This window comes from Lissotriton vulgaris, chromosome 4_1, assembly GCF_964263255.1.
Source record: "Lissotriton vulgaris chromosome 4_1, aLisVul1.2, whole genome shotgun sequence".
NCBI lineage: Eukaryota > Metazoa > Chordata > Amphibia > Caudata > Salamandridae > Lissotriton > Lissotriton vulgaris.
In genome coordinates this window covers 1590929610-1590950634 of record NC_141691.1, presented here as the reverse complement: position 1 = coordinate 1590950634, position 21025 = coordinate 1590929610, and the positions used below count along the sequence as shown (strand labels likewise).

Genomic DNA, 21025 nt, shown 5'->3' with positions numbered 1-21025 from the left:
TTGGCTTGGTAGTTTGGTCTGCCCTGTTCCCATGATGCACTGGGCCAGGGACAGACTGATTTGCATATAGCCAGGTTCTGAGCTGGGATGGTGCAGTGAGATAAATAACGGTGATGGATCAAGCCCTGATCTTTGGACTGGGTAAGAGTGGTCTGCTTAATTCAGACACTCTGTTCATCACCACCCCCTTTTGTGAATCGTATTCTGGATCACCTGCAGCTTTTTCAAGGACTTTGTTCCAGCTTCTGCTAAAAGTGCGTTGCCATAATCCAGTCGGCTAATGACTCGCTTGGGTCAAGGTTCTTCGATGCTCTAACGGGATAAAAGGAAAAATCTTTCTTAGGAGTCTTAACCTATAGTAACAGGATCCCGAAATGGCCGCTACATGATTCTGCATGGAGAGAGAGTGGTTGATCTTGATCCCCAAGTTGTTCACACACTCTTTGGGTGTGGGGGGGGGCCCTAGTTGTGTAGACCATCACTCCTTGGACCAGGCTGCCGAGGCCTTTCCCTGCAGCATGACTTCCTTCTTCCCTGGGTTCAGCTGGAGAAAGTTGTTAGTCATCCAGTTACAGATTTCCATGATACCTGTGGAAAAACAGAGTCTATCCGCCGCCTGGTCAGGGCCGATATTGAACAGCAGCTGGATATCATCGGCGTACGAAATGGTTTCGAACCCCAGGGCCTCCACTATCCTAGCCAGAGGTGCCATATAGATGTTAAAAATGGTAGAGCTAAGGCAGGAGCCCTGGGGGACGCCCTTATCCAATGGAGTTTTAACTGCCCGATAGGGGCCTATGATGACTGTTTGGGACCTATCGGTCAGGAAATTCTGAAGCCATTTGAGGGCCAACCCACCGATTCCAATAGCTCCTAACCTCTCCGCCAGCTTCCTATGTGAGATGGTATCAAAAGCTGCGGAGAGGTCAAGAAGGATCAAGATTGCCGATCCCCCAGCATCCACCGACATCCGCAGGGAGTCAGTAACAGCTAACAGTGCCGTTTCCATACTGCCTGACTGCGAGGCATCCAGAATAGAGTTTGCTTCAAGGTAGCTGTTCAACTGCTGATTGATCATACTTTCAAGCATTTTACCCAGTAGGGGGAGCAGCGAAATCGGGTGGTAATTTCCCAACTCTTGGGGATTAGCCTTAGGTTTTTTTAAAATCGGATGGACAAATGCTTCCTTCCAAGGAGACGGAATTACTTCCTCTGTAATTGAGAGGTTGAGCAATTTCTGAATAGTAGGAGCCAGAGTCTGGGACAAGAGTGCCATGATTTTTGGGGGGCATGGATCTGCCGGGGAGCCAGACTTAGCGGATTCCAGTGCTTTCTGCGTTTTTGCTAGCGCAACCCGGGAACCTGTCTTCAACTGAGGGTGCGCCCCTGCTGCTGCAGACTGGGGAACTGCTTCCGTGCTGGCAGCGCTCTCCGGGCAGCTCTTACATCTTCCCTGAGGCTCCGCGACCACACAGGGTTCGTCCGTCCACCACTTCTGTGTGCCGCCTCTGTCAGGACCCCGGCCAAGATCGTCGCCAAACTGTTGTGAAGGAATGGTCACAAAAGACGACGGTGCTGACAAGGTAAGCTGTTTATTGATAACCACACAGAAGTGGCGGACACCAGCACTTGGCAGGCACAACAGCCCGAAGCAACAGCCTTCACCAACTGACGCCCCCCCCCCCATTCAAAACCCTGACTTTCTCTTCAGTTGTTGCCCATGAGACCTCGAGGCACGAAGGGTCCTCGAGCTCTCGTGAAGCTGGGTGCGCAAGCCCAACATAACAGTAGTCTTTACCCCGTGGTGGTTAATGTCTTCACCACTTTCTCACTGATATTTGGCTATCTTTTGAATACAAACATAGTGGGTGCTAAGGTTTTTTCACCAATAGTTAGGATCTTGAAGTGCTTTATGATTCACAAAATAAAAGCACTGGCTTAAATGATGGGACAAGTATTTATTAGTATTCTATCTTGTTTTAGCCTGAGCTAATGTTTTCCCTGTTGTTTCGAGCTCTCTTTTATTTTTGCTTTGCAAACTTTTATGGTGTAACCTCTTTGTTATAGTTTGTTTCAGAGCAGGTCTGGTGACAAATATCTCTAAGATTGGAACAGTTCCTTTAGATACCAAAAACATGACTGAAGGGGAATTTTCCTCTTGTTGGTTTTGGTTGGTAACTATGGAAATCTAACAATGACTTGCTAATGGATCTAACAATGACTTGCTAATGGTGATTTTCATGTGTTATGTATTCTCAAACATTCTCTTCACCACATACCTTTCTAAATCCAGAAAAGTAATTGTTCTAAACCCAGCACTCCATGAACTGAATTTAGAGGATACAAGATGTAGAGGATGAGATTGAAATGAGCTACTGGCCTTGTGAGAATGTTTAATTACTCATAGAAGAACATTTAAATACCCATTTTCTGTTTCTGCAAAAAATATTTCACTGCAATTGATTCATAAGATCACTCATAGATGCACTGTATGTTCCTAAAAGGTTGTTGATAAAGCCATAGAAAGCCTGTATACCTTTCCAACGAAATACAAGCATGAGTAGCAGTCTGGTAGTAAAGTGAGGAATAAGAGTGGTTAATGTTTTGTTGAATATATTCCTTCTGATCAAGGCAATAAAATTAGCAGCAAGCAATGAAGCATTTTGCAAGGGTAAGGTCAGAGACATTTTAATGCTTTGTAACAGTGTGGAATGTATTGATTGATAGTCCACTGTCAGATGGTGACAGATCTAATGCAAATGAGGTTACCTGCTACAAAAGGTGTCAAGTACACAATTTACAAAATAATTTTAACATTTCATCCATAGTTAGTTGTAATGAAGATAGACATCGTTATTGTGCTATTTATCAAATAACTATAACGTTTTTGAGAAACAAACGTCAGGTATGACAATGGTTTCATGTTGAACATTTTCCAGTCCTTCTGAACTCTTGCACCACCACAGGAGTATATATGAAACCCAGAGCGGTACTAACTGGGCAGCAGGTTAACACCAAGGTTCAAGGCAAGCATACTAAGCCTGGGCCTCTGTTTATATAGTTAGTGACCTGGAAGCACTTGTGTTAAAGATAATCATTTCCGGTTTTGATCCTTCACATAGCAGCTACCAACTGAATGTGCGCTCTCTGCTCAAATATAAATCACCGCCTTATTTGGTTCAAGAAGACATCTTTTCCTCTATAGTTTCAAGGCCCCTCTTTATCAGTGCTGTTCGTATTGGCTGTCACCTATGCACGGCCTTCTACTCTCTTCCAGAGAGAAGCCCTGATTCAAATCCCACATCAGTTATTGGGGCATTATAACAGAGATCCTCCAACAATTGTAACACTGAGCATATTGTATATTGTAGTAAAGATTGCATGTACAGTATGATTTATTCCTTATTGGTCACAATCTCCAGTTTTTTCTAAAATGCTATTACTGGGGCAGCACCTGGTGGCAGAAGGCACACCAGCACCTTTGTGTGCTCTTTGTACCACATGGAAATTTGACCTTGTCGGCTTCATCCACTGTTACATGATAGCCACCATGTATGTGTCTTCATTGTTTTCTAATATCCCAATCACATGAATGTTGTCTTATCGTGACCCTCCCTCAACATCATTCAGGGCCATATGTATGAAGCCGTTTTTGAATCGCAAAGGCAAGGTAAACAAGGTAAGCTGTTTATTGATAACCACACAGAAGTGGCGGACACCAGCACTTGGCAGGTACAACAGCCCGAAGCAACAGCCTTCACCAACTGACGCCCCCCCCCCCATTCAAAACCCTGACTTTCTCTTCAGTTGTTGCCCATGAGACCTCGAGGCACGAAGGGTCCTCGAGCTCTCGTGAAGCTGGGTGCGCAAGCCCAACATAACAGTAGTCTTTACCCCGTGGTGGTTAATGTCTTCACCACTTTCTCACTGATATTTGGCTATCTTTTGAATACAAACATAGTGGGTGCTAAGGTTTTTTCACCAATAGTTAGGATCTTGAAGTGCTTTATGATTCTCTATTTTCACAAAATAAAAGCACTGGCTTAAATGATGGGACAATTATTTATTAGTATTCTATCTTGTTTTAGCCTGAGCTAATGTTTTCCCTGTTGTTTCGAGCTCTCTTTTATTCTTGCTTTGCAAACTTTTATGGTGTAACCTCTTTGTTATAGTTTGTTTCAGAGCAGGTCTGGTGACAAATATCTCTAAGATTGGAACAGTTCCTTTAGATACCAAAAACATGACTGAAGGGGAATTTTCCTCTTGTTGGTTTTGGTTGGTAACTATGGAAATCTAACAATGACTTGCTAATGGTGATTTTCATGTGTTATGTATTCTCAAACATTCTCTTCACCACATACCTTTCTAAATCCAGAAAAGTAATTGTTCTAAACCCAGCACTCCATGAACTGAATTTAGAGGATACAAGATGTAGAGGATGAGATTGAAATGAGCTACTGGCCTTGTGAGAATGTTTAATTACTCATAGAAGAACATTTAAATACCCATTTTCTGTTTCTGCAAAAAATATTTCACTGCAATTGCTTCATAAGATCACTCATAGATGCACTGCATGTTCCTAAAAGGTTGTTGATAAAGCCATAGAAAGCCTGTATACCTTTCCAACGAAATACAAGCATGAGTAGCAGTCTGGTAGTAAAGTGAGGAATAAGACTGGTTAATGTTTTGTTGAATATATTCCTTCTGATCAAGGCAATAAAATTAGCAGCAAGCAATGAAGCATTTTGCAAGGGTAAGGTCAGAGACATTTTAATGCTTTGTAACAGTGTGGAATGTATTGATTGATAGTCCACTGTCAGATGGTGACAGATCTAATGCAAATGAGGTTACCTGCTACAAAAGGCGTCAAGTACACAATTTACAAAATAATTTTAACATTTCATCCATAGTTAGTTGTAATGAAGGTAGACATCGTTATTGTGCTATTTATCAAATAACTTATACGTTTTTGAGAAAAAAACGTCAGGTATGACAATGGTTTCATGTTGAACATTTTCCAGTCCTTCTCAACTCTTGCATCACCGCAGGAGTATATATGAAACCCAGAGCGGTACTAACTGGGCAGCAGGTTAACATCAAGGATCAAGGCAAGCATACTAAGCCTGGGCCTCTGTTTATATGGTTAGTGACCTGGAAGCACTTTTGTTAAAGATAATCATTTCCGGTTTTGATCCTTCACATAGCAGCTACCAACTGAATGTGCGCTCTCTGCTCAACTATAAATCACCTCCTTATTTGGTTCAAGAAGACATCTTTTCCTCTATAGTTTCAAGGCCCCTCTTTATCAGTGCTGTTCGTATTGGCTGTCACCTATGCACGGCCTTCTACTCTCTTCCAGAGAAGCCCTGATTTAAATCCCAAATCAGTTATTGGGGCATTATAACAGAGATCCTCCAACAATTGTAACACTGAGCATATTGTATATTGTAGTAAAGATTGCATGTACAGTATAATTTATTCCTTATTGGTCACAATCTCCAGTTTTTTCTAAAATGCTATTACTGGGGCAGCACCTGGTGGCAGAAGGCAAAACAGCATCTTTGTGTGCTTTTTGTACCACATGGAAATTTGACCTTGTCGGCTTCATCCACTGTTACATGATATCCACCATGTATGTGCCTTCATTGTTTTCTAATATCCCAATCACATGAATGTTGTCTTATTGTGACCCTCCCTCAACATCATCCAGTCTGTATTTCAGGGAGAGAACCATTTGTTTCAATCCTTTACCTGCTTCTGCAGGTTGTCGGTGTTGGGCTGTAACTCTCCCAGTGCATTTTCATTTTTCTTTAGTGTGTCAGTGAGTTTTTGTTAATCGTTCCTCTGGAGTCTCACATCTATCCCCACCAAGTCATTTTTTGTTCTAGTGCTTCTCCAATATTTGAGATGGCAATAAATATCTTACCCAGTTTCTTCTGGGCAGTAATTTTTTTCTACCGTAGCCTGTTCTTTTGCAGTTTTGGTGAACATTGACCCACTAAGTTCTGCAGCGCCCTGCACTCTTGGAGTATTGTTACAAAAAAGAACACTTTAGCGGCGGACTGTATAGGCTGCACCTTGATCTCCAATCATAACAAGTAGAGTGTCCTGTGCACAATTCTTTTGGCACCTGCAGCCTTTTTGTGCCTCTGTTCAATAGATCAAAAACGTATAAACTATGAGAAGGTGCACCAGGAAAGAGTGCAATTTCAGTATAGATATCAAATTATCTTTATTTTTATTCCTCAGTGTAAACAGTAAAATTCAATCAAGGTGTTTCGTTCCATACACTCCTGGAACTTCATCAGGGCTCCAGATTGTATATAGCGATGTATTTATTGGATTTAATAACTTAGTAATGCATCCATAGTGATTTGGATGAAAAGTCCTCCACATAAGATGTTCTGGCTATTCTATGGGCTGCCGCGAATTCTAACAAGCATCATCAAGCCCCATAATCAATACCATAGTAAGCATCCATATCGAAGTACTGTGCGGTCTGGTTTCAAAAAGCTCTTGGAGTCTTGTGTTTGCCCATTCTAATTCAGAATTCAATTTTGATAATTCCTGTGCTTTTAAGGTAGAGCAAGATTCCACGTTTGTGCTACTTTCTCAAGATTGTCAGGTGGTCCAGGTGTGCAACCCAGGGTTTCCTCTGTGCGTGCCGTTGAGTTGTTTAGAAATCTTATGGGGGTGTATGAGTTTGCCTCAAGTGCACTCCTGCTCCCCCAAAATAATAAATACCTGCAGAGGGGTTTTGTACTGCAGATTAGTCTACTGATGTGTGCTCTGATCGCTTAAAAGAGCGTCCTTTTGGAGGGGACCAGGTTTGGCAGTTGTGGCTGGATTATTGCAGTTGGAGCCGGACCACGGCTGATTTGCATATGGCTAGTCACACTGTAGAATTGCAATAGTGGGCATAACATTTTGGCTTGGAATGTAAACGTGAGTTAGTGGCTGAAATTCAACCATCCTTTTCATAGCAGTAGACACCATAAATGCAACAAGTTTACCCATATGTAGGTCTCATGCTTACTAAGACTATGTCAGAGGACTCAAGCTATATTTCACTGAGAAGGCCTTAGTAGCCGAAACCAACATTGGGTTGATTGTGTCCCTATCTGGAGGGGACTTGGTCTGACAGTTTGGTCTAGACTGAGGTTTATCTGTATGTGGCTGGTATTTGTCTAAAGTAGCATGGTTGGTTAAAAAAACAATGGTGTGGTATGCAACCTGAATGACTACCAGTGGCTGAGATTAATTTAGGTATTCCTTTAATCTGTTTGTTGCAATAGACATTCCTAAGTGTGGCAATGATGCCCAGACGTATCGCCCATGCTCATTTGCCACAGTTCACAAGCTGAGTAGACCATGACCATCTGGGGTTGCTTGGGTTCCCATATGGAGGGGATTGGGTCTATAAATTTCGGGCTAGACTATTTCTACTGGAGCAAGACCAAGGCTAATTTGCATTCGGCTGTGGTTATTCTGGAACCGCATAGTGTTAAAAAACACGATGAACTGAATTGCAGCTCCAAGTGCTTGTTGGTGGATGAAATTAATTAAACAACCTTCCAACACTTTGTTGTTTGTCACAAAGCATCCAGTCCCTTCCACACAGCCTCAATCATTCAAACTTCTCCTGAAATCTTGCTGGAGGCACTTGCTTTTTCAACAGTGACGTTTGGGCTGAAGAATCTTTGCTATGTACCTAAGGTAAAGCATGTTAATTCAATAGGCTCAGCTGGTCTAGTCAGACCTCCCTAACCAAACACCCGTGGCCCTCTGCCTTCTTCAGGGCTTCATGTTTTTCCATCCCAGCCTCTGACCCTCAACCGGGGTACCACATAATCTCTGGGTGCGGTATCCAGCAGATGGGGGAAGGCCACAAATCTCTGTGGGTTCTCGTTCCCAGCTGGGATTACCTTTGTTGTGCTTGCTCCCATCTGGGCCTGTCAAGACCCAGAGCACTAACCAGGTCCTTGCTTCTCCTGGTGAAGCAACTCATATATGCAGCCGTCGCTAGGCACCAATTAACCCCCCCTCCCCAATAGTAGCAATCTCCAATCCACACCTGACTGCAGACCAGTAGGGCAGGGGAAAAAGGGACGTTCTCTAGGCGACTGTTACTGCTGCTCAGGCTGTCCTCCGGGTGAAATTATCTGGACTGTGAGCTGTTCGGAGTTTGAGTTCCTCGATTTCTTACTCCTGTGAAAACACAAGAATTAGACACAGGAATTACCTCTCTCCCTTACTAATTTCTTAGCCTTACTTTCAGCAATTGTCCCTTCGTATCGGTCACTTCCCGTTTCCCACTATACGCGAGGGTTTTTCGGAATCTCTTCTTTTGTTTTTTAACTGGAAAGGGAAACTGGTAATAGAAGAACCAAGATCTGTGATACTGTTGTTCTGTACTTGGAGTGTTTGCTCTAATCTACCCATTGTTAATCACAGCATTTTGCTCTTCTCACTTCTAAATTAAGGGCACAAATACCGCAGCAAACTCCGAAATTGTAGCTGCTTTACTTCAATGGTTTGTGCAAACTGGATGGGTATACACAATGATTCAAACAACACAACTGTCATGAAAATACGTTTTTGTCTTACATCAAATTGAAACTTCTGTCTTTTTCCCAAAAACTTTTTTCTCGCATTATTTCTCTCTATATTCTGCATTGAGGTGCTTCTCGTAACTTTACCAAAGTAATTATGCAATACATTTCTGCTGCTTATTTCTTACCTTCAATATAGTGAATCATTTCTTTTCCTTACTACTATCTCTTTCTAGGTTGTCGATCAGATCAACTTTCACTCCACGCAACGGTCTTCTTTCTGCAAGAGAGGCAGGTAAGTCATCAACAGACTGATGAAGTGCAGTTGTCATGAGAACCCTGACGGAGATCTTACTTGTGCAGGTTCCTCTCTAACACGCGCGGCTCCAACCTGTGGGCAAGGCTTAATCATACTTGCCAAAACCAACCAACATGGTTGCTAAATCTTGTGCGATCTCGGCATCATGCAGGAAGTGGTATTGTAATCCAAAGAAATCTAGATTGGGATGCGGCCTGAGTAATTACCAGTGGTTGAGATTAATTCAAGCATTCCATCCATCACTTTTTGTGTACATTTGTGTTCCACCCTACGTGGGAAGGGTATGCCCAGACGTGAGTCCAGTGCACACTGTCATTCGAACCAAGCTATATCTGGCTAACCCATAACAAGGGTGAAACCAGTCCAGGGTTGCTAGTGTTCCGGTTCAGGGAGGACCCGGATTTTCAGTTTGGGTTGGGCTGTTCCCATTAGAGCAGGGTCAAGACTGATTTGCATATGGCTGGGTTCAAACTGAGTTGGCATGGTGTGCAAAATAATGATGGATTAGGATGCAACACTGAGTAATTATCAGTGGGTGAGACTTATTCAAGCATTCCATCCATCACTTTTGTGTGCTTTAGTTTTTCATTATAATTGCTAACTGGATGTGTCACAAGTCATTGATTATAAAGATATTAAAGACAGATTATACAAGGATTGCAGAATCTTATGTATTACAAAGAAATTGGAGCTATCGCTTTATACAGGGATTACAGAATTCCATGATTTATATATAAAATCTTTAAATATTATAAACCAAGCAAATTGTTGTTGGTCTAGTTTCAGCAGAGCAAAATATCTTAATGATTTATGGGCTTGCAAATACCTAATGGTTTAAAGCCCTGCGGACGAGGGAACTCAAATTCATCATTCCACTTCCTGGTCTCTAGCCAACTTTGTCATAGCCACCCCTACTGCATTCACCTATTTTTAGGACCGTTTTACTGGTAGGCTTGGCAATTAGTAGAGTGGCTCCATTAGGGTGAAACAGGAGGCCACCACCATATGGATAGGTACAGCTCAGTGGTCCAACTCCTTTCAAATCCAGTATCTCATCTCCCCACCATCCCCAAACCAAAATAGGTATTGATGTTTCCAAACACATGGACTGATTTTCTCCCCTTACCCTCTTACCTCTAAAACAGGCTGAAAAGAAGCCAACTAAACTGTAGTTATGAAAGATGGTGTTGGATAGAGTAACAGGAAGCTTGAACAGAAAACCTTCAAAACACTTTGCCTGCTGTCCTGCCAGAGGTTAAGGTGGGGTCAGGCCTATTATACCCTAGGAAAGCTCAGACCCAATACTGAAAATGAGGTAGAGTCAGGGGTAGTGCTGACCTTATTTTCAACCAATCAATATCCTTGAAAATGAAGGAGAAGCAGGGGTGGGTTTTAAGCCATATCCTCTCTTGTCATAGTTGACACGAGCTGGATATCAGGTGGAGTGTCTGGACCTCATCCATTCTATTTTTCGGTCAAGTGTTCTTTCCCGATGAAATGGTGAAGGGGAGACGGGAGAATGGCGAAAGAGGTGCGTTTTGGGAGGCTATAATGTGAAACAAGCTGGATTCGAGGATCCCTCTTCTGACTTCTGCTAGTCTCTATTTCAGGTCCCTGGACCAAGCAATTACCCCAGCTCTTGTGATCCCCAACATAAGCCTGTATTAAGTCTTGTATGCTATAAAGCGTATTCCATTAATTCTTAGATATTCTCAAAAGAACAGGAAATGCAAGTGAGTGGCAGGGGCGTAACTCAGGCCCCCGCTTCCCCTGCGGTACAGGGCAACCCCCAAGCTGCAAGGGGCCCCCTCAGCACAATACTCAGGTCTGAACTCTCCGGATAAAATCCAGAGCGGGGGACCCTCCGTGTACATTGCAGGGGGGCCCCTTAAACTTTCCTCACGCCATTGGTGTGTGGGAGGTGAAGAACCAACTATCATCGCAAAAGACTGTAAGGAAAAGATCAGGATGTAACAATAGCAGACATACGGTACTTTCAGACACAGAGAAGCTGTAAAAAGGACAGACTGTACAGTTACCCACTATCTTATGTGTTGGAATAAATACTGTATTAACCAATCCAGGCTCTTGGTGCTTAATGGGTAAAAATGTACAGACCCTGGTTATGAGTGGCTTGCATTTAAGATCTGGTATTATTGTGCATCACAAGTAGATCCCCCTGCATACCGGGGAATAACAACATGCTGGAATCAATGTTTCTGCAGAGGTGTCTGCAAGTAGACCCATAATTGCAGGCTTTTTACTAGGAACACCATGCCCAAGGTATTACTTGGATGATTTTTACCCTTTTAACTATTGTGAGATTAATGCTACCAGGTCCTGTAATTCCTGAATTATTTACTATCTACAGTTACTGGGAAGGGGAATTTCTGGTCACTTGTAATGGTAACCTAAGGAACATTGTGCTTGCATCTTGAATTTTTACAACCGGTAGGTATAAATAAGCTTAAAAGATGAAGAATAATTTTTTCATGAAAATTTGGTTGACAGAGCACAACCCAAAACAAGTTACAAAAGTGACTCCAGTGAGTCGTCAGTTCAATAAACAATAATAGCACAGATCCAATAGTATTCTCAGCCAAAATCTTTTATTCTTAAGTCTTCATCGATGTTGACCCGTAGAGACAGAAACAAGCACAGCCGACACGTGTTTCGTATTGAGACGACTTTTTCAAGACTGTTTAACAGAATAATACATCTCATTTTAATTTTATGTTTAATGTTCCAGAAAAATTGAGAAACTAACTAAGTAATTTCTATTTAAGAACATCTAACAAAGAAAAGAAAAGGGAGAAAATGAAAGGATGTGCATTGTAGAGGAAACAAGACTACTAAAAAGTAGTCCGGTGTTGCTCAGGCAGAGACACCCATGCGCAAAGATAGAGAAAACCCAGTGATGGAACTGGAAAAAATGTTTGGTGAGAAAACAGTCCCAGACACCAAGACATTGGCCCCTTGCTAATACGTACAAAAACATTTTTGTGAACAACCATAACCAAAATTGGAAGAGAGCAAGAATAAACTTAGAATAATACCAAAGATCAACACTTTGCGTTGAAACATGTTGTGTGATGACACTTTCAGGATAGTGTTTAAAGCGTTCGTATATTTGCCCAGGCTCCTATGTATAAAACAAATGTCATTTTTAGACATAAAAAAGGAAAAGAGAAGGGAAAAAAACGAACATCCATCAATAGTTATTCGAATTTTGAGGGTTTATTAAGTATGTGAATACAAATATGAAAGTCCTAATGTGGAACAAACATCCACAGTTTATACTATCAATTCTTTCTACCTGTTTGGTAGTTATGCACGTAAGACCATGTCTACAGTAAAGACATAATATAAATGGTGAGCAGTCTTATAGATGCTACACCCGAAATAACATCCATCAAAAATAATTTGATAAAAACTTTTTCTGGATTAATAAAAGCAAGTATCAAATTCGGCTAGAGAAAATGTATTTGCGCCTTGCGTGACACATTCGTCCCATAACTTACGGAATCAAGTAAGGAGAGTATATTCCACAGTCGGGTATAAGCAGTGTCGGTCAGAAGCGTCCAAACAATAGAAGGCCCTTCCCGACGTGAAAATCGTAAACAACCAGCAGCTGAAAAAAATGAGTGATTAACCCCTTCCATGCGGCCGCGATTCCCCTCGTGTGCTGTAAACAACACGAACAGGGGCGGGCCGTGACGAACCCCAGCCGTCATCAGCACACGAGCACCGTAGTGCATGACGGCTGGGGTTCGTCATCAGCATGGAAGGGGTTAAGAATGGATAAGTAGACCGCCTCTGAAAATTACCAAACCACCCATCTTGATGGCCAGCTGCATTTGACAATGACATCCTTTTGCCCGACACTTACTTTGTGGAGCGGTGTCTGCAGCCTGGGCAATGCTAATAAAATCCTCCTTTTGTAAAACGGACCACTGTGATTTCGAATGGGCAATGTGATAACTGCAATAGACCAAAGAGAAACTAGTATAAAGAACCTAATATCTGGGTTTTAAAAAATCTATATAAGCAAATTACGAGACACGGTGACAGGAGCACCCAATACATGATGTCGCTCGTGTCCAGGTCACAATGGAATAAAAGTGGTAATAGCAGCTAGAAAAGGGAACTTACTTCGAAAGATACGAACAAATTTACTGGATAATTAGTAGGGGAACGTCAAAAGATATCCTCACTAGGTAATGGTGTACTTCAAACGCTCCCAGGCACAGGTAGCTACAAAAAACAGAAAGCCAATAGAGCAGCCTCCACAATTTTTCATATATTTTAAATGTAGAATTCACTAAGTTATACAGAGATTCTATGACCAACTCGAACTGGCACAGAAAATATGCACATGGTCCTTCTGTCTAGAATAACTCACCCTGTCTGAGAAGGTATCCTCAGTGTTTCGAATTCCAGCCACGCCAAACGACCGATGTGAGGTGCCATTAAAAGTATTGTGATTTCCCGCCTTTCACGGCGTGACGCAAGGGTCAAAACGCATACGCGTTATCCTAGTTAAGGCAATATCCCGCGGCCATTTTTGTAGTTTGCTTGTATTACAAAGCGCAGCAAAAATGCAGGTGCCCGTATCCAACTCGCATGAGATGTACAAAGTGTAAAGCAGACATGCCAACCCTCCCGATTCAGGCGTGAGACTACCGATTTGAAAGCTAGTCTCCCGCCTCCCGATTCCTACAAGCAAATACCCGATTCCTCGGGGGTTTCAGCTGACAGGGCTTGCTATTGTGTAAAGTGCTAATTTTTCCAACAAAGAGTGGCGATGCAGGGGCTCTCGAAGGGGTGAAAAACCAACAAAGCCTTATTAACAAGGGAATCGTATTTTAAAGACCTGCAAAGTACTGGGGAGGGGGGAGCTGTTTCAGCCCGGGCTGCCACAGGGGGGTGGGGGGTGCATGCACTGCCAACAACCAGGCCAGTGCCCAACACTTGCATCATCCTCTCTGCCTGCATTATACTCCATGCTTCTGAAAGGTAAGAAAAAAAACGTGCATTTACGTTTTAAATGTCCGATCCTACAGCAGCGCACTTCCAAAGCCCATACATGCCGTTAACCCGATTCAAAATCCCATTCTCCCGATTTTTTTTTTTAATCTCCCACTTTGCTCTCCTGAAATGTTGGCATGTATGGTAAAGAATGTAACAAAATGTAAAAGATGTTACAACAGTCCTGCCCAACACTGTGACACGGACATGCCAAATATTTAAGTATAAACGTCCGAAATGTCCCAAACGGAACCGCGTACCATATGCAATCAGCCACACAAGCCAAACAGATAGAGGACAGGGGCGGTTTTCTTTCAAGGGCGGCGGGGCTCCGCCCTCCCTATCGACTCGGCCGGCATAATAAGCAAGGGTTTTAAAATGCTAACAGCAACAGCAATGTTACTTATTACCATTTTAAATCCCGAACCGGAACCGCACTGCCGATCAAAGCCCCGGGCCATCTGACATCTGACCTGCTGCCTGCCTGCTCTTGAGCGAGCGTCACTGCAGCAGCAGGCAGGCCAGGCAGGAAATGAAGGCAGCGTGTGGGGTGATTTGTGACACATGCGCTTTTGCGCATGTGTCACAATTGAAGTCTAAGACTGCTGGAGTGTAAACACCGGGCGCATTAGGTGCCAGCCCGGAAATATAAAGAATGGCCCTTTTGGGGCCCGCCCAGAAATGACGTAAAGCAGCATCGTAAATTTAGAGCAGCCTCGGGCGGGTACAGTGTAAGCCCGAGGCTGCATTGAAGTCTATGGTGTGTACATGAAGGCTGGGGCATGATGACGAGTACACCCTCACCCCACCCTTTAATCAGTCGTCACTTGAGGGGGTGGGGTCATGCATAACTGACCCCAGCATTCTCTCAAAAACGATTAATTTGGGAAAGGTCATTTTTAAAAATACAATAATCATTACACTGAATGATTATTGTATATAAACGTTTAACTTTATTAAAAAAAAAAAACGCTGTAAGCATTTTATTTATGTCACAGAGTCATGAGACTTAACTCATGACCCTGTGACGTGGTGCCACATGCTGCACAGAGTAGAGCCTTCACTTTCATCCTGAAAGTGAAAGCTTTACTGTTTCAGCTCTCTCTCTCCGAACCAGTAGCTGCTGGACAACAAAAGAAAAGGAGAAGCACAGCCAGCCAGCAACTAGCATCAACCAACTGACTGACCAAGACAGAAGCTGCCTGATAACTGGGGTAAGTGTGAAGTATTAATTATTGTTCTTTTAAATTATTTTTGCAATATTTCCATTATTTAAATATACTACTTTGTAATTATTTTAACATATAGCACACTCTAGTATCATGACTCATGAGTGCATTTAAATAAACTTGCAAGGGTTAATGTGTCTCATGCAGTGCACTTCATGCAAAATGCTATGTAATATGCAGATGACAGATTTTTATTTTATGAAACTAGATAAGTGGGTTACTGCTTTGAATACAGAGCTCATTTGGTTATGTACAGTCCATACATGTTAATCCTTCCCATATAGCACAGTGAGCTATAAACAGCATGCAACTCTTCAACCTTGTAACGCTCACTTACTTTTGTTACACAACCTGTACATTGATTTACACTCTTCATTTATTGTCAATATATGTGTACATGTGATCTAAAGCTCTTTGACACCCTACATGTGGATGAGTAGCACTATAAAAAGAAATAGAAACAAAATAGTGGTATTTAAATTTAAAATGTTTGCAAATACAAATTCAAAAGCAAGCGTCTTATGATGTGATAAGCTTTAAGCCTTTCTTTCTGCTCCATTGCTTCAAATCAATTACTATTTAAAGCAAGACTACTCACCCGTAGGGTCTCAAGGCGCTGTGTGTGGGGGGTTGAGGGGAGGGGATCTGCGATTGATTTGACGAGCCAAGTCTTGAGGTCCTTCCTTAATTGCGGACGTGATGGTGATTGCCTGAGGTGCAGAGGCAGGACGTTCCAGAAGTTTAGACAAGGATCTTTCTCCAGCACTGGTCTACAGATGTGTGATGGTGGCCTGCGCCAGTTGGGCGGAGTGGAGATGTCAGGGGAGAGTGTAGAAGCAGAAGTGGTGGTTGAGCTATGTATGTCTGGCGTTGTGGAGGGATTTGTAGGCATGCGTGAGGCGCTTGAGGTAAGGTAATTCTTTTGTTGAAAGATAGCAAGTGAAGGTCTCTCAGGGAATATATGACGTTATATCGCATGCCAACACAAAGAATGCCATTATAACGCGGTTGTAACAACACAAGTGCTGTTACAACGCATTACCATTGCAAAGCACACTTTTACCATGCATATGCCTTTACCACGCATGCCATTACAAGGCAAAGACATGCGTGGTAAAGGCATATACTTGGTAAAAGTGGTTAAGGTAAGTAATTGTGTGTCTCTGTTTGTGTGTGTGTGTGTGTGTGTATATATATATATATATATATATATATATATATATATATATATATATATATATATATATATATATATATATATATATATATATATATATATATATATATTATATTTATATATTAATACCCCCAGGCAACCCCCAAATTACCCTTTGTACCAGTGCCAATAGCCCTACCCCCTTAAAATTCTAAAATTACCCTTACCACCCTAATACCCATACCCCCTAAACCCTAAAATTACCCTTACCACCCCAAAACCCAAACCAACCCTGAACCCTAAAATTACCCTTACAACCCCAAACCCTAAAACTTTAAATTACCCTTGGCACCACAAAATCCAAATTTGTCCGAGCCCTAAAATTACCCTGTGCACCCTAAAATCCAAACCCACCCTGAATCCTAAAATGAACCTTGGCACCCCAAAACATATACCCATCCTGAACCCTAAAATTAATCTTGGCAACCCAAACCTATACCCCTACACCTCAAAACCCAAACCCACCCTAAACCCTATACTTACCTTATACTTACATGTAAAACACATATGCTTTTACCATGCTTGCCTATACAAAGAAATTCATGTAAAGGCATGTGTGGTAAAAGTATATACATTATAATGCTTTACATTGTAATGCTATGCATTGTAATAGCATTGCGATGTAATGGTACTTGCGTTGTGTTGGCATGCGTTGTAATGGCATGCGTTGTATTGGATATTTCCCTTCTCAGGTGGCCGGTGATGTGGCTGCGGCGTGGGATGTTCAGGATGAGTTTGGCGGAGGTGTTCTTGATGTTCTGCAGTTTCCTATGGAGTTTCTGGGTGGTGCTGGATAGAGTGCTGACAAGCTCATGGGTGATTCAGAAAAGGGGGTGGTGATGAACAGAGTGTCTGAATTAAGCAGACCACTCTTACCTAGTCCAAAGATCAGGGCTTGATCCATCACCGTTATTTAGCTCACTGCACCATCCCAGCTCAGAACCTGGCTATATGCAAATCAGTCTGTCCCTGGCCCAGTGCATCATGGGAACAGGGCAGACTAAACTACCAAGCAAATTCTTCACCAGAAAGGAGACAAGCTTCCGGGGACCGGTTTCTGGCATTTCAGCCGTCGTCGGCCTGGCTTGCTTGAATCCTGATGGTGCAGTGAGCAAGGGACTCATGTCTGAGTATACCCTGCCACACCTATAGTCAAGTCAAGTCAAGTCAAGTCAGGTGATTTATATAGCGCGCTACATACCCAGAGGGTCTCAAGGCGCTTGAGGAAGGGTGGGGAATTACTTGTCGAAAATCCAGGTTTTAAGTTGCTTTCTGAATGTAAGGTGGTTCTGAGTGAGGCGAAGGTGAGTGGGAAGTGAGTTCCAGGTTTTAGCTGCCAGGTAGGAGAAGGATCTGCCTCCCATGGTGGTTTTGTTGATGCGAGGTACAGTTGCAAGGGCTTGGTTGGAGGATCGTAGGGGGCGGGAGGGGGTGTAGAAGGAAAGTCGTGAGTTGAGGCATTCGGGTCCAAGTTCGTAGAGTGCTTTGTGTGCGTGGGTTAGGAGGCGGAAAGTAATCTTCTTGTTAACGGGGAGCCAGTGGAAGTTTTTCAGGTGTCCAGAGATGTGGTCTTTATGCAGGATGTCTAGTATGAGTCTGGCTGAGGCGTTCTGGATGCGTTGGAGTTTTTTTTGGAGTTTTGCGGTGGTACCGGTGTATAGGGTGTTTCCGTAGTCCAGGCGGCTCGTGACCAGTGCGTGGGTGACCGTTTTTCTAGTTTCGGTGGGGATCCAGCGAAATGTTTTTTTGAGCATGCGAAGAATATTGAAGCCAGAAGATGAGACGGCGTTGACTTGTCTGTTCATAGAGAGTGAGGAGTCCAGGATGACGCCTAAGTTCCGTGCGTGGTCCGTCGGGATGGGTGCTTTTCCAAGGGCCTCTGGCCACCAAGATTCGTCCCAGGCGGAGGGGGAGGTACCAAGGATGAGGACTTCAGTTTTGTCGGAGTTCAGTTTTAGACGGCTGTACTTCATCCACTCGGCTACTTCTTTCATTCCTTCATGTAGGTTGGTTTTGGCGGTGTTGGGGTCTTTGGTGAGTGATAGTATCAGTTGAGTGTCATCAGCGTAGGAGATGATGTTGAGGTTATGTTGGCGTGCGATGGTCGCGAGGGGGCTCATGTATACGTTGAAGACGGTGGGACTGAGTGAGGATCCTTGTGGCACGCCGCAGATGAATTCTGTAGCTTCTGATTTGAATGGTGGAAGGCGGACTCTCTGGGTTCTTCCGGCAAGGAACGAGGTGATCCACTCCAGTGCTTTTCCTTGGATTCCGATGTTTCTGAGGCGTTGTATTAAGGTGCTATGACAAACTGTGTCAAAGGCTGCGGAGAGGTCGAGGAGGATGAGTGCGACCGTGTCTCCGTTATCTAGCAGAGTTCGAATGTCGTCTGTTGCTGCGATGAGTGCGGTCTCAGTGCTGTGTTTGGCTCGGAAGCCAGACTGTGAGGAGTCGAGGGATTTGTTGGTTTCGAGGAAGGCGGCGAGCTGGTTGTTGACAGCTTTCTCGATGACTTTGGCCGGGAATGGAAGGAGCGAGATAGGACGGTAGTTTTTGAGTTTGGTGGGGTCAGCTGTGGGTTTCTTCAGAAGGGCGCTGAGTTCGGCAGGTTTCCAACTATCCGGGAAGGTGGCGGAGTTGAGGGAGCAGTTGATGACGTCTCGGAGGTGCGGTGCTATAATGGAGTCAGCTTTGTTAAAGATGTGGTGAGGGCATGGGTCTGTGGGGGATCCTGAGGGGATGGAGTTCATTAGGCGGATGGTGTCCTCAGTGGAGATTGGGTTCCAGTCATTGAGGATGTTCAAGGGGGGTGGGGGTCCTGCAGAAGGTTGGGTGGGTTGGTATTCGGGCCGGTTGTCGAAGCTGTTGTGGATGTCAGCAATCTTGTTGTAGAAGAATGAGGCTAGGGAGTCGCAGAGGGCTTGAGAAGGGGTGATGTCGTTGGAGTTGGCTGAGGGGTTGGTAAATTCCTTGACGATGTTGAATAATTCCTTGCTGTTGTGGGCGTTGCTATCTAGTCGGTCCTTGAAAGCGGCTTTCTTGGCATTCCTGATTAGTTGGTGGTGTATACGGGTGGCGTTTTTGAAGGCGTCCTTGGTGCTGGTGTTTGGGTCTTTTTACCAGGCCTTCTCAAGGGAGTGACAGAGTTTCTTAGATTTCTTAAGATCATCGTTGAACCAGGAGGCCTTCTTGCTGCCTAGTTTGATTTGACGTTTTTTCAGAGGTGCTAGGATGTCGGCGCTGTTGGATATCCATTGGGTGAGGTTAATGGCTGCTTGGTCGGGATTTGAGGAGTGGGCAGGGGGGTTTTGAAGAAGCGATGAGGCGATCTGGTCGATGGTGATTTTGTTCCAGTTTCTTCGCAGAGTGGGTTGAGGATGGTTGTTGGTTGTGGTCTTGTTGTAGGTAAAGTGAACGCAACTGTGGTCCGTCCAAAGGAGAGCAGTGGTGTGGCTGAAGGAGACATGTTTGCTGGAGGTGAAGATGGGGTCGAGTGTGTGACCTGCGATGTGGATGGGGGTAGTGACAAGTTGTTTAAGTCCGAGGTTGGCGAGATTGTCCAGAAGGGTGGTGGCGTTGCGGTCGTTGTTCTTTTCAAGGTGAAAGTTGAGGTCTCCCAAAAGAATGTAATCCTCGGAGGTGAGAGCGTGTGGGGTGATAAAGTCTGTGATGTCCTCACTGAATTGTGCACGGGGTCCAGGTGGCCTGTAGAGGAGGCTGCCTCTGAGTGTGGTCTTTGGGTCGATGTGGATCTGGAAGTGAAGGTGTTCAGTGTTTGCGAGATTGATGTCTGAGCTGGTTGAGATGCGGATGGATTTCTTATGGACGATAGCGATGCCACCTCCTGTTTGGTCGGTACGGTCCTTACGGATGATCTTATAGCCTTCCGGGATGGCAATGGTGATGTCAGGGGCTGATGTGGAGTTCATCCATGTTTCTGTTAGGAAGGCGACATCTGGAGAGATGGTGTCTAGTAGATTCCAGAGGTCGATGGCGTGCCTGTGGACTGAGCGGGTATTGAGCAGTGGCCAAAAACGATTCAGAAAAGGGGGTGGTGATGAACAGAGTGTCTGAATTAAGCAGACCACTCTTACCCAGTCCAGTGGCGGAGGTGTTCTTGATGTTCTGCAGTTTCTTATGGAGTTTCTGGGTGGTGCTGGATAGAGTCCTGCCAAGCTCATGGGTGACAGTTTTGTTGTACTCACTGGGGACACACTGGAAGATTTCATCAAGTAGATGGAGCATGTGGAAATAGGAGGAATAAACAACATTGATTTGGTGGTTTATTGAGAGAGAGAAGTCCAGGAGGTTGCCAAGGTTTCGCACGTAGTCAGTGGGCGTGTGGGGGGTCCAAGTGCGGCAGACCCCCTCTGCCTGGGCCACCAAGAGTCAACCAGGGCAGAGGGGGTGGCAACACTTGGGTTTGGATCCCAGGTTGAGGACTTAGGTCTTGTTTGAGTTAGTTAAGCTTGAGGCAGCTGTCCTTCATCCTGAGGGAGACTGCATTTATCCTGTTGTGGAAGTTGCTCTTGGCAGCTGTGGGTTCTTCTGTGAGGTAGAGAATCAGCTGGATGTTATCGGCGTAGGAGACAATGTTGAGTCTGTGGTTCTTGACGATGGCTGCAAATGGGGCCTGAAGAGCTTGGGGCTCAGGGAGGAGCCTTGAGACCCTTTGCAGCTG

At 44.1% G+C, this 21025-nt stretch overlaps 1 protein-coding gene across 2 annotated transcripts in view; it reads left to right on the top strand.

Annotated features, from left to right (window-relative positions):
* The window catches only part of PPP1R42 (protein phosphatase 1 regulatory subunit 42), a 655757-nt gene that overhangs the window by 70871 nt on the left and 563861 nt on the right, over positions 1-21025 (top strand). The window contains exon 2 of one of the 2 annotated variants that reach the window (XM_086965837.1): positions 8789-8847. The exons of the other annotated variant lie outside the window; for it this stretch is intronic. The gene's annotated coding sequence lies outside the window, so the exon portion shown is untranslated. The remainder of the gene's footprint in view (positions 1-8788; positions 8848-21025) is intronic. 2 annotated transcript variants of the gene reach the window in all.